The following is a 14,738-nucleotide window of genomic DNA, read 5'->3' as shown; positions in this document are numbered from 1 at the left end:
TGATTTAAATATGCGCAAATGGGTAAATTTATATAATGAATGCGTTGATGTAAGTTGAGTATATAATCGATGTTTACTTAAGTGTTCAAATGCCTTATCTTTTTTATCCACAAGTTTCAGCTAATGGGATTATAATAAATATTATGATATGATGTTTTATATTAGTAAGATATGTTTGGTTAATAGATTAAATGGCACACATGTATGATTATTATATCTTTATAACATATGGTTTGAATTTGGTTTTCGTGTGTTAAATAGATTAAACATTTGATGTGTTTTGGTTACGGATTGTTAATGATAATTTTTTTCTTTGGATTGACAATGGTAAATTAATCATGTGGATAATTATTTAATTATGTGTAATATTGACATTGATTCGTATATGAATATTCATCGCTTATGATTATATGTTATTAAGATTGATTTATATAGGGATATAAGTTGCCGAATTTGACTTGTGAAATAATGTATATTGGTTGAGTCAAGTAGATGATTAAATAAATAGTATTGATGTGTTTAATTTTTTTTAAAGCATGAATTGTTTATGTATTATAAGTAGTAAAGCAAGTTTGGATTTTAGTTAGTTAAGTGATCCATTTGTGCGAATGTAATTATTAATATTGGCTGCTAGTTACTATTCGAATTTTAAAATTTCTCGTGATTGAGTTATTAAAATTAGTACATAATATGAATTGAAAGTTTTTTTTTCAGTTGAATTTTTGGTCGGTAATGCCTCGTAACCCTAATCTGGCAACAGATACGGGTTAGGGGTGTTACATGACCTACGCATGGAAACAACTGTACGCTAAATATTTCATACTCAGTGGTATTACCATAATTCAAACTATATAATTTTAATGAATTATAAATATTAATCATATAACATTAAACATGTAAAACTTATAACTCATAAGAACTAATTTACATTCAGTTTCATATTTCATATTTAATAATTCTTCAACAATGTCATATATTAATAATTTGAATTTGATCAATTCATGAACCTTAGGTTCATGTTTTCAAATCTCACAATTCGACTAACAATTTCTTTCTTATATTTTCAGTCGTACGATCAATCAAATTTATTCAATTCTCACATTTCGATTATTCACCCTATTAACAAACCCAGACCTTGGCAGATACACGGATTCCAACCAAACACACAAGTACGGCACATTGTGCCTAAAACGATACTCAGTACCTGATCAACATATCAGAAGCAGTATACAACACATAAAGTGCCTGAAATGACACACGTGGTGCCTAATACGGCACATATAGTGCCTGATCGGCAAGGCCGATAAATTTCTGTACTCTTCCAATCCTATGACATGCCAATTATATTCGACTAAGCTCGATTAGTTAATAGGGTATTCAAATCACTTTCTCAATTTCAATTTCACTTTCAATGTACAATTCAATTCGATACAATTTTCCACTTTCCAACAATATACTATCAAGTATACATACATAATCATACTTCATCCCAATTTCATTCTTTTCAATATTGATATCTACTTTAAAATTTTACTTACCATACACATAAATTTAAATATAACATTTCATAAATAGTAGTTTGAATTATAGTAATACAAACCCGGATTTGTTCGATTACTCATCGACAACTTTTTCCTTTCCTTTTGGTACCGATGCCCCGGGTTCTTTGCTAGCTACATAAATTAAAAGAATTATACTATTAATTACAACACTAATTAATAATAATAATTGAATTTTTATCCAATTTATACCCTAATTCCAATTTAATCCTAATTGACTCATTTACTTTTCTAACTCAATTCATACTTTATTTCTATTCAATTTCCTTCCATATTCTACTTAACTATCTAATGTTCATAATAAAACCCTAATTTAAAAATTCTTTCAATTTAATCCCTACAACACAAAACTTATAGCCTAGTTTACAATTTAATCCTTTAATCAATTCAAACTTAAAATTCATTCAATTAAACCCCTAATTCATTATTTTGTTCAACATGAACTATGTTCAAAAACCTAAAAAACTTCCAAAACCTCAACTTAATTTCAACAAAACTTTATTCTAAAGCTTCTAAAACATCAAATTTAAGTAAAAAAGACTTAATTGACTTACCAATTAAAGCTTAAAGCTTCCAAACCCTAGTTTTTCTTTTTTCTTTCTTTTCTTCTTTTTCCCTTGGTACTTTCGAATAGCCTATTTTATTTTGGTTTCCTTCTTTGTTTTATTTCCTTTTGTTTTTATACTTTATTTGTTTAATAATAATATAATAACTTAGTAAATATCTATTTAATAATCAATATATTTATTACAAGTGTAATATTACTTATATTTACACATGTACTATATCATCATCATACATTTGTCATGTTTTAATTTATTTATCACATAAAAATCTTATAATATAATTATTTAATTAATAAATATCTTTTACTTAATAATAAATAATAAATATCTATTTACTTAAATAATAAGTAATTTAAATCCATGAATTATAATTGTATGCTTATTTTTATTACACATGTATATTTTATTACCATACATTTGACTTTAATTTATATATATATTTCATTAATTTAATAAGATAATATCAATTAAATAATAATTTATACTATTATATTCTAATATTAATTAATAATAACTTCAATCATTAAAAATCTTTAGATTTTTCTCATTGTTTTGCCACCTCAACTATTACTTAATGGCATATTTGCCATTTTGGTCTTTTATATTTTCTTTTAATCTATAATTCAACTTTTACCCCTTATTCAATCTAGTCATTCTTCCTATTTTCTCTTAATTAAGATAAATTCATTAAAACCTAATTAAACACACTACTAGACTCATAAGTATTTCTAATAATTATTTACAAACCCATTTCGTTAAGACGAAGGCTCGATAATGTAATTTTTCGATGCCCGTGAATTTTGGGTCTTTACAACTAAGTTCACCTTGTGAACTCAACAAGTAAAACCACAACAGAAACGATTTTACTAGCAATTTGCTCTTTAAAAAAAGTTCCTTAACTCAATACAAAAACCTATACAAGTCTCTCCTCTAAATAGATTTGTTCGAGACTTGCTAACATAGAAGATCTATAACAATCCCATTAAAACAATAATACACCTAACTATTTACAATATAATGATAAAGAATAAAACAAACATAGACCCTTGAATGTTGGTTCCTTCTTGATATTCCATTTCTTTTTTCTCCTATTTGGGTCCTGGTTCCTAAATGTTTGTTGTGAAGTCACTATTCTTTAAAGGGCTTGTAGTGGTTGAGGATGAATCAACAGTAGAATTATCAATAGGGTTGGGGTTGGTTTTTGGTATCTCCCTCTGGGCAGGTAAGGCTTGTATCAGATCATCAATGATCGTTTCTTGATTGGTTTGAGGGTTTACAAATGAGGGTGAAGCTGTTTTAGTTGTTGGTTTGGGAAGCAAGACATTGGATCGAGCAATAGAAATTAGATCTTTTTATGGTTCCAAGGATTGAGGTTTCATCAATCTCAAGGTGTTTTTGTAGTTGAAGAATGTATGAGATGTTTCCAGGATCAATAGGATGGAATTTGGATGGTTGAGGTGAGTAGGGTAATGCCAAAGTCTTCTAACATTTACCTCATCCATAATAACTGAGCACAACAACTTCTAACTGCAATGTATTCTACTTTAGCATTGGAGAGTGAAATTGACCCTTGCTTCTTACTATACCATGACACAAGATTGCCTCCTAAGTAAAAAACCCTCCTGAAGTGCCTTTGTGATCATCCATGCTCCCAGCCCAATCAACACCACTGTATCCAACTAAGCATAACGAACTGTCTTTAGTAAGCCAAATGCAAATTCTTGGGTTCCATGAACATACTTGAGGATTCTTTTAACTATTTGGACATCTGATTATTTTGGATTGATTTGGTATCTTACACAAATACCCACATTAAAACTCAAATATAAACAAGTTGTAGTAAGATATAAGGGACTTCTAATCATGCTCTTGTAAGTGGTTTGGGCAGTGGGCACTCCTTCAGTGTCTAAGCACAATTTTTCACTTACAAGCATAAGTGTTCTAGTTGGCTTTGATTGCTCTAAACAAAAATTTTCATGAGACTCCTAGCATATTTATCTTGCGACAGAAAGGTTTTATTCTCTAATTTCTTGATTTGGAACCCAATGAAGTAAGGTAGATCTCCAACCATACTCATTTTAAACTCACTTTGTATTATTTTTACAAATGAGTCTTTAGCTACAATGGTGGGAGCACTAAAGATTATGTCATCCACATATATATGTACTATGATAGTAGTCCATTTTTATCTCATTATAAACAAGGTATTGTCTACAGAGCCTCTTTCAAACCTCTTCCCAATCAAATATTGTGACAACCTCTCAGATTATACTCAAGGGGCTTATTTCAAACCATAAAGTATCTTTTTCAGTTTGTAAACATATTCTGGATATGTTGGATCTTCAAATATTTTAGGTTGAGCTATGTACACCTCGTCCTTTAAGAATCCATTCAAGAAACATTTATAACATCCATCTGGAATAGTTTATGTTAAGATGTGCAGCCACTATAAGTAGCAAATGGATAGCCTCGAGTCTAGATACTAGAGCAAATATTTTTTTAAAGTCGATACCCTCTACTTGAGTATAGCCCTAAGTTACAAGTCTAGCTTTATTTCTTGTAATATTTCTTTGTTCATCTATCTTATTTCTAAAAAAATCACTTTGTACCAATCACATTATAGCCAAATAGTTTAGGAACCAAATCCAACACTTCATTTCTCTCAAATTGTTATTGCTCTTCTTACATTACATGTATCCAATTAGCATTTTGTAAGGCTTCTTCAACTCATTTTGGTTCAATTTAAGAAGTGTAACATGCCAAATGAACCATATCCTGATAGTTCTGCCTTGGTTTACTTATCGTTTTGATCCCATCATGTACACTGCCAAGAACATTAGTTGTTGAATAGTTCTTTTTTACCCTTGCTGAAGGTTGAAGTGATTCATCATCATTGAACTATTCTTTGGATTTATCACTAACTCCACGTTCCTGGTTTTCACCTTCTATTTTTTCTTCAAACTTTGCAATGCCTAGCACTGCCTCAGGCACTAGATTAGAATTTGTATCTTTATCCTCATCACCATGTATTTTATAAACTCCATTATTATCTACCACCACATTTAGTGACTCTATGACTTTCTTAGCACACTTTTAAAATACTTTATAGCCCTGTTGTTCACTGCATACCCAATGAAGATACCTTCATCAGATTTTGAATCAAACTTACATTGGTGTTCCCTATCTCTTAAGGTGTAACACGTAATTTCAAAGACATGAAAGTGCTTCACAATAGGTCTATTTCCTTTTCATGGTTCATATGGAATTGCTTGAGCCTTAGGTCTAATCATAACTCTGTTGACATGTATGTGGTTATGTTAACAGCCTCGACCCAAAAATGATGTGAGATGTTTTTGTTGTTGAGCATAAATCTTGTCGTTTCCTATATATTTCTATTCTTGCGTTTCACTACTCCATTTTGTTGAAGAGCTTTGGGAGTTGAGAACTCATGTTTTGTCCTTTCTTCATCACAAAATTGCCCGAACTCTTTATTCTTAAATTCACATCCATAATCACTATGTATCCTTCTTAGTAACCCAATGAGTATTCCTTGTTTATTCATAAGCCTCTTGCATAATGATTTAAATTAATCAAATGCTTTTAATTTTTCTTTGAGGTTTCTTACCCATGTAAACCCGGAGTAGTCATCAACACATACAAGGACATCTTTTTCCTCTAAGGTTTTTTATTTAAACAGAACCAAACATGTCAATATGCAAGAGCCAAGTGGAGCTTTAGTCTATATGTGAGTCAACTTATGGTCCTTCTCACGGTGTTGTTTGCCTTTTACACAATTTCTTCAAACTTTAGGGATGGCCTTTGTAAGTTTAAGAATGCCTCAAGATGCCTCACCTCTAATTAGCCTTTACAATCCATCAAAATGAATTTGACCAAGCTTCTTATGCCATAGTTCTAAATATGATGTTCTAGAAGTATTTTAGCCTATCACATACATGACTTCATAACAATTATCAAAGGTTCGACCTCCTTTCATGACCATCTATAAAAAAGATGCATACCTTGATCACAAAGTTAACTAATACTCACTATATTTGCTTTGAGATCATCTACAAACAACACATTCTTCAAATGAGGCATGCTTGGAACATTCAAAGTTCCCTTACCAAGTATTTGTCCCTTCTTACCATCACAAAAATTTATTTTTCCACCAAGAAAATCTTTAAAATCAATGGGATATGTCTGATTACTTGTCATGTGTCGTGAACAACCACTGTCAAAATATCGAATTCTATCTATGGTAGTCTTCAAAGACTGATGAGCAACTAGAAAACATTTGACCTCTTTCTTTACCCAAATCTATTTTTACTCTTTTCCAACTATAGTGCCACAAGAAGTGGGCACTACACTAGGTATTGAATATTTCCATCCCAGGTCATGAAGCATTTTGAAACAACATGACCTTATGTGACCAGGAGCACCATAATAGTGGCAAAGCACTTTATGAGGATGTCTAATCTTTTGTATAGGCTTGACAATTATTAGCTTCGAGCTTTCCCCCGTTTCCTTTAAACTAGAAGCTTTAACAAACACCACGGGTTGTTCTTCTACAACTTTACCTCTATCCTCAAAGCCTAAGCCCCATCTACCTTTATCTTTCTTACCAGCTATTAACACCTCATCAAGCTTACTATTGCTAATTATAAATTATTCAAGCATTAGTTTGGTCTTAACCAGTTCCTTTTAACCTGAACAGAGTTTTCAAGTTCTTCTACAAGAAATATTTCTTTAGTTGCTATCTGTTTGATTACCAAGACATTCTTATCTTTCAACAACTTGATCTCATAAGACAATTGAGTGTTGACTTCACACACCATGCCTCATTTACCCAATAAGTCTCTATAAGTTTTTAGAAAATCCTCATCACTCTTAGTATCAAGCTCATCTTTAAACTCATCATTTTACATTGGAAATGAAGGCAATAAAATTTTGACGATTCTCTTTAGAATCAGACCCACTAGATGAGTTTTCATCACTCCAGGTAACACAAAGTGGCTTCGTCTTTTTCTTTAAATTGTTAGTATACTTAGATTGAATGTGGCCATACCTTTGACACTTATAGAACTGAACTCATTTCTTCTTTGTCCCTCTCTAGCTCATCCTTGATGACAATTCACTTAGTCTTATTTTTTGAAGCATTTGAACTAACTTCAAATTTTTTGAACTTCTTAACTTGTTTCTTGAAGGCCTTACTAAGTTTCTAAGTTAACAGGGCAACCTGTTCTTAAAGATCTTCAATAGTTATATTTGAGGAAGTAGGCGCTACTTTAGTGGCTTGAAAAGCTAAGTTCTTATCTCATTTATTCCTGCCTTATTTTGAATCATCAAGATTCATTTCAAAAGTTTTTAATGAACCAATAAGTTCATCATGACCAACCTCTCCAGATCCTTGGCCTCTTTGATAGCAGTTGTAACAACCCAATTTTTAGTAGTGTTGGAAACAGTGATTTGAGGCCACCAAATATGACGAGTAAGCTCATAAATTTTATCTTTTAGCATTTACGAGTCAAATGTGGTTTTAGAATGATTTTTGAATAGGGAATTTATGTTTTATAATGAACTATTAAGTTTGAGTGGTAAAATACTAGGTCAAGTAGTTTTAGAAAATGAGGTATCGAGACCTCATTTTTATAAACCGAGCTGTGATTATTTTTATAAATATTTACGGAGTGTCATTAAAGTATTATTAAAGTTTCGTAGGAAAATTTTATCATTTTGGTAGTTAATTAATTAAAAAGGACTAAATTGAAAAAGGTGAAAAACTTGTTAATTATAAGAAACAAGTGATTAAATGGCTTAATTAGTGAACAATGGAGGACTTAAAGAGTAAATATGCCTAAAATAAAAGCTGAGGCGGCATAAGAAAGAAAAATAATAATAAAATAAAACCATTAATGGTAAAATTGTAAATAAAGTGAAATTAAACATACAAATTAGAAATTAAAAGAGTTTCTAGGCAATTCTTCTTTAATTTTCTATCCAAAAACATCATAGGAGAGCCCTTAAGCTTTTTTTTTCATATTTTGCTTCATGTGAGTTCAATTATTACTCTTTTCTTGTAATTTTTATGTTTTTGAGATTTTTACAATTAGGTACAACTAAATATTACCTTAGTTTTTTTTATTTTATTAGAAAATTTGAAAGTTACCATTGATGAATAATAGATTTTTTGATGAATAACATGGATTTAGAGCTTTAATTTTGTTGTATGATGATTTTATAAAATGATTTTGTTAAATATTGATTTAGGATCAAACTGTGAAAATGTTAAAATATTAGGGTTTGATATTAAATTTTAGTTTTATTAAGGGTTGTATGATGGCCTAAAATATTTAGATCCTTGGCCTCTTCAATAGCAGTAACCTTTATTGAGAACCTCTCAAGCAGAGATCTCAGAACCTTTCTAACCAACTTTGTATTAGAGTGCTACTCTCTAATATATATGCATGATTTGAAAGATCACACAAATTAGTCTAGAATTCATCAATTGTTTATGATTCTTGCATTCTAAGACTTTCAAATCTGGATGCTAACATTTGCATATTTGATTGTTTGATAATTGTAATGCCTTCATGAGCAGTCACCAATATATCTCAGACTAATTTTGCCATAATGCATTTGAGAGTTCTTTTGAATTCTTGAAGATCAACTCTACAAAAAACTAGCATATAAAGCTTTATTATTAACATTGGCTAGTTTTTCTTCATTAGCAGTCCACTGAACCTTGAAGAAAAGTACTCTCACTAGTAAGTTATCACAAAAAGTGAACCTAACTTATCACACACCCCGTGATGATTCTCCTCACTTTCGAACCTTGAAGAACAATACTCTTACTACTAAGTTCACCCTTGTGAACTTAGCAAGTAAAACCACAACACAAATAATTTTACTAACAATTTGCAGTCTAAGAAGAGTTCCTTAACTTGAACAAGATAAGTGCTAAAAACTCTCAGTACAAAAACCTATACAAGTCTCTCCCTTAAATAGATTTATGTTCGAGACTTACAAATATAGAAGATCTATAACAATCCCATTAAAACAATAATACAAAAAACTTTTTACAATATAATAATAGAGAATAAAACAAATATAGACGCTTGACAACTTATCACAAAGATTTCCAATTTAATTCAAGTGTTCATGTTCCAAGAGATTGACTTGGGTGATTTAATTTGATCCTATCTTTAAGATGAGATTCCCAAGTAATATGATCTTCATTGTTGGGCTAAATATCCTCCAAATAATTAGCACAACTCATTCAAACCGTTCAATAAATTGTCAATACTCAAATATAGAAACTATCACTCAACAACTCTAGTGCTAGGGAAGTGCACTTCCTTGGCACTTAAAGGCTAGTTTAATATTTTTGCACAGCTGCAAAGATGGATAATTGAGAAGATAATGAATCTTAGGAAATAGCTTCGATTATACTTCACTTGAGTTATCGACTTAAAGCTTAAGTCTCATTAGAATTGGCTCACTTTCATTGTCCTATCTCGACAACCTTAATTTGCAACGGCAGAGTGCAAGTTTGGGCATTGTTAATCCTTATCTATGTACGTTCATGTGTTGAAAGTAGAGTTGTTCATGGGCCAACCCGGGTCAAGTCCAGATTTGGCTTAAGTATGATGTTAACGCACTTTATGCTTGCTCAAGTCCGGCCCGACTCTAAATATGGTCTAAAATTTTGCTCAAACTCTCCCATATTTGTAAAGGGCTAACCCAAACCCATTTTAGGTTCGCCCGTACGGTTTTTAAAATTTTTGGGGAAAATATATTATTTTTAATTTAATATTTAATAAATTTATATGTTTTCATTTATTAAATTTATATATACAAGCAACTTAATATTTTTTTAATATTTACATTCTAGTATTATTACTATAGATTTAAGTTTTCTATGTTACAAATAACATCATATATAAAAATAAGGTAAACCACACTAATAGTCACCCAAATATTAGTAAATTTCTTTTTTGGTAATCCAACTATGAAAAGTTACAAAATATTGAGGGTTAAAGTTGCTATTATGCCAATTTTAAAAGCTACCATCGTTAGGCAACTGGTGACAAATAAGACAAAATTGAATAGTTAGGTGACCATTTAGTAACTTTTAATAGTTAGGTGACCAAATAAATTTTTTATCAATAATTGGGTAACCATTTTGTAACTTTTTATAATTGAGTGACCAAAAAAGAAATAATCTAATAGTTGGGTGACTACTAGTGTAGTTTACCCATAAAAATGAGAAAAATATAATATATTACAAATTAAGAAAATGAGTTAGGTCAGACTTGGGCCTTAAATGTTTTCGGTCTATATTTTAAACGAGTCTAAGTTTATTGTTTAATTTAATTTTTCAGACCTTATTTTTTTTATAAAATCTTTCCAAATTTTAAATACACATTTTAAATTAGATAAATAAAACAACCTTTAAACAAGTTTAATTTAGAGATATAAATTAGTTCATGGTTTGTTGTTAGAACCGTTTTAGGCAATGATTATATATAGGCTGGTATAGCAATATTAAATATTTATTTCTATTCCCACCTTACTATTTTATTGGTTTTGAATACAAAACAAATTAATTTTACCATTATATTTCATTGCTACTATTACTTTTAAATTTCACCAAACATCTAAATTGAACTTTGATAAAAACATTTTCAAACGCAAAATATACAGTAAAAATATGTAAATATGTTAAAATTAATAAAATAAAATAATTATTATATCAAAATTTAAATATATAATACTATAAACGTATGTATAACATGAAATAAAAAAAAACATAATAAAAATATTAAAATAGTAAAAGATTTAAATAGAACATGGACTCATCAGGTGGGGTGAGGTAGGTTATGGGTCGAGTTCAATAAAAAATTAGGCCTATTTGTTATGTTTAGATTCGACTCGGCTTGAAAAATGGGCTTAAATTTTTGTTTAAGTTCGACTTGAATAAAAATGCTAAAATCTCGACCCAGCTTGGTCTATCCATATTAATTTTTATACACTTTTAAATATATATATAATGCATCAAAAATACTAATAACATTAAAATAAATGTTTCTCAACAAATTAAAAATAAATTTTTTAAAAAGATGTATACTTAAATAACACTAAGATATGTGCAACTTAACAAGTAAATGCCTCTAAACTAGTAACAAAATTAACAATAAAACAAGAGTTATACAATAACAATAAAATAGTAGCAACATAATTGTGAAATGGTAGCAGAATAGTGAAAAAAAAAGAAAATAGCAACAAAATAATAATAAAAAATTGTAGTTTTAATTTTTTTTATTTTGTATATTCGGGCCGGGGAAAAAGTCTTACTTGAGGCTCTAAACGAGTCTTTTTTTTTTTGCCCAAACCCATTTTTTAGACCTAGATTTTTACCTAAACCCTCTCATTTTTTAGGCAGGCCTTCGGGCCAGGTCAGGTAATCCGGCCCATGGACAAGTCTAGTTCCACATGCTTTTTCTTATTCTAATTTTCTCCTCTAAACCACGGGGGCTAAAACACAATTATATAAAAAAAAATAAGTATGTATATGGTTAGGCCTGGTCTGGGCTTGAATCATTGGTGAGGGTTTAGTGGTTCTCTAGCATATCAAGCACTTCACCTACTTCAAATTAGCTTTGGCAAACTCGACAACAACCTTTTGCATTTTGGGCCATTAGGGCTAGCCCTTATTAAGTTAAGGGATGGGGAACATTCATATATGGACCAATTGATTATATACATGGTGAAGGCAACTGCTAAGTCCTATTATTATAGGAAATTGAAAAAGAGATTCATTTGTAGAATCATAATTTTAAAAAAAATTAATTTTGTTAATAATAAATAATATTTTTTAAATCATAAATATTAATTCTATTTAATAACATTTACATTAAATTGAATCATTTAATAATACAGAAAGTAGTTTGATCGAGTCTTTATAATAAAGACTTATCACATACATTCACCTTGTATATATAGTGAGAGGGGATTTGAGGATAACCCCAAAACATACATCATCTTTATTCAACCAAAATCATTATTCATCACTCACCTTAAAACTTAAGTCATCAAATACTAAATTCATTGTCACTCAAACTGCTTGCTAAGCACCTCAAACAAATTCGATCATCATCACACTTTAAGCTCCACGTTTCCTTAATAAAGAAACCAAAATAACAAAAAAAAATCTATATTCTTTTATAAATTTGAATAATTTTATATTATTTTCTATAACTTTTTTTATAATATTTTTATATTTTTTTATACTTGCTAAATTTTTAGGCTTAATAAAAAATCCTCATAAATAATTAAAAAAACAATTAATTCATTGCATTAGTTACCACATTATCATTTCCACATCAAACACCATATTAGCCCTATATCATCATTTTCTACATCAACTATCACGTCATCACTTAATGGCTCTTCGAAGGTTTTAATAGGAAATTATATTTTAAAGGTTTAATTGAGTACAATTTACAAATTAAAAGGCTTAATTGAATGATTTTTCTATAAAAAAATTAAATGATTTTTTTGACATTTAAACCTTGTTTTTAAAGTTATATAAAAAGACTCTCAAATTTAGATTGAGTAAAGAGAAGGAATATATTTACATAGTACTTCCATAACAACATAATAACTCATCCTAATTCAAAGTGCACATGAACTATACAAGTTAATGAAACAATGAAATGTGATATGTTAATCTTGCGAGATTACATCTCATTATAGGTTTTGATCATATTTGATACTCTAATTATTCATAGCCCCTCCCAACCCACAAATACGAAGATAATGCGCTTCAACGCACTTGAACCCACATCCTCCTATATTGACAATAATATACATGTCAATTGAGTTAAGACTCAATCAACGATACCCAACAAATTTTAATACTTTTATTAAATGGTATTAGGATATGGTAGTTACAAGGTATAACTCTTTGATGAAATATGTGAAAGGAAAATTGGTTGGACTTAGGAATCAAACTCCAACCGACATTGCATCTAAAATAAAACAAGTAATTAATTCATCCAACAACCTTCACTTTCATTGTATGCTACTAATGGTGTCCAATGGAAAGGATCATTTATACGTCAATGCCCAAGATTAGACCACGAAGTCAAAGGACAGAAGACCACCAGACTTTGCCATCTTCTTCAACTTGGATTTGGTCCATTAATTAGCCCAACACAATCAATTACCAGGGGTAGCACGTGTTGCCATTTATTACCTCTTTTTACCAACCGATTAAACTAAAATTTGAGATTAAGATATAACTTTCTTAACTTATAATGACTGAATTGATAATTAATTTGAATAATTAATTAAAGAGAATTCACATATTTTATATAAAGTAAGATTCCAACAAAAAGTTTTGCAAGCTAAATGACAGATATATTACCTATGGCTATTTCACTTAGAAGAAGCCAAAATTTTGTGTTAGGAAAGTCAAAATAAAATTAAAAAGTTTTGAAGGATCAATAGCATAAATTTTGCATCAAAAGACTTAAATTATACATTTTATTTAAATATCAAAAAGCAATTTAATCTTTTCAACCAAGAGGGACAAGGCTTCTATCATTTGGGGTCAAATCTAACTTAATCCAAATCAATTTAAGCCAAATTTAAGAAAGAGAAATTAATCATACTCGTCATTTCTTTCCTTTTCTTTTTATTTTTTTTGAGTAAATTACATCTAAATTCCTTAATCTATTAATAAATTTATATTTTAATTAACTGAACTTTAAAAAAATTATAAAACGGTCAATGTTTTATTCATTAGTTTTCATGTAAATTATTAAACCATTCAAAAGTTTTTATTTAAGTCACTAGGTTGTTGAGTATTTTTTTAAAAAAAGTTCAACTAGCGAGCTCTAATTGACGATTTAACAATCAATACGGTGGTTTAGTACCCATTGACAAGTAGAAGAACATACCTTAGATCCAAATTGATCTGACGGTCAGTGTCAGATATTGGAGAAGAAAGTTGTTTGGATTTGGTTCATAGATTTGTGATGTCCAATATTGTTTCATGAAAAAAAAAACTGTAAGATAGAAGGGGAATGAGAGTTTTCAATTGGTGTAGGCGGTAAAAACAGAATAAGTCATACAACAACGATTTTAACATATCATTAATTTAAATAAAAATTTTTGAATGATTTAGTAACAATTTTATAATTTTTTAAAGTTGATTGACTAAAACATAAATTTACTAATAGTTTAATCCTCCTCTAATTTACTCTCTCTTTTTTTCCACATCATGAATCTTTTGGACTCCAACACATTTTTCGATTGCCTATTCCCATTTTATATGTTCAACGGACATCTTAAAAAGCCTTTTTTCAATCCAATCCATTGGACCAAAAATTCCCTCGATTTGACCATGTTAATGACCACTTGGTGTCCAAACAGAGAGCATGTGGCATCCCACACATTATGAGTTGCAAAAATTGGAAGGTGGATTGGAGGAGAGAGATGGGTTTTTAATGGTAATGAAGTGGCATAGTCGTTTCAACTATAAATTGAAAGGCTAAAAAAGAAAAAGGGTATTAATCTACCTCCGACCATGTAAGGTGCAAAAGCCAAA

This window comes from Gossypium hirsutum, chromosome D03, assembly GCF_007990345.1.
Source record: "Gossypium hirsutum isolate 1008001.06 chromosome D03, Gossypium_hirsutum_v2.1, whole genome shotgun sequence".
NCBI lineage: Eukaryota > Viridiplantae > Streptophyta > Magnoliopsida > Malvales > Malvaceae > Gossypium > Gossypium hirsutum.
This window is presented reverse-complemented; position numbering follows the sequence as displayed.